This window comes from Ceratina calcarata, unplaced genomic scaffold (assembly GCF_001652005.2).
Source record: "Ceratina calcarata isolate Rehan_Ccalc_2016 unplaced genomic scaffold, ASM165200v1 scaffold283, whole genome shotgun sequence".
In the NCBI taxonomy this organism is placed as follows: Eukaryota; Metazoa; Arthropoda; class Insecta; order Hymenoptera; family Apidae; genus Ceratina; species Ceratina calcarata.
In genome coordinates, this window is record NW_017150617.1 from 40,142 (window position 1) to 40,963 (window position 822).

The window sequence follows — 822 nt, forward strand, 5'->3', positions numbered from 1 at the left end:
AGTTTTATTCTAACGAGATCAAGTGTGAAAATTTAATTAGAAACAGATTTAACTTGTACAAAAGGCTACTGACAGTCTACTGGGAACCGAGGACAAAAAGTAGGATAGACTAGAAATAATGGAAATGCGAATAATTGCCGGAGTAATTTGAAAATTACATATAATCTTATTGAAATCAAAATTTCACACGGCTAACAGCCAAGCCGGGCATGGTCCGCATGAACGGAGAAAGGGACGTAGCGGAGGTGCGCACCTACTAAGAATTAACTTGGGAACGATTTCGTGGACGTTACACGGTGATTTTGCAAAAGCGCGGAGCGGGTGAAACGTGCGTCGAATGAGTGTCGCCTGAGCGCACCCACGATTGGCACATGTTTAAGCTCGTTAGCCTGGCATTCGGTTGCTACTTGAAATTGCTCCTTGCTCTGGTAATTACGAGGTGTTGTGCCTTTCGAAAGTATGCACGATTAGGGGAAGCTGTGAACAGTACACGAAGAGAGGCATCGAGATCTAAAGAATTGTTCACATTTAAATAAACAATCAGCAACCTAAATTGATTCGTTAATAAAGCCTCTTCTGATATTATTCATTATTAATCCAATAATATATCTCAGAACTTGTGCACTTTTAGTAACACTTTTAATTATCAATTAATCAATCAGAAAGATAACAAGTTAATGATTTAATTAAAATGATACTTTTCTGGCACTTCACGTTTCAATTCAAATGTGCATTCAAAATAAATAACTGGATGGCGGATGTTTATAAATTTATAGAAACTTTAAATAATTTAAAGAAACACAGTAAAATATAAAGAAATAC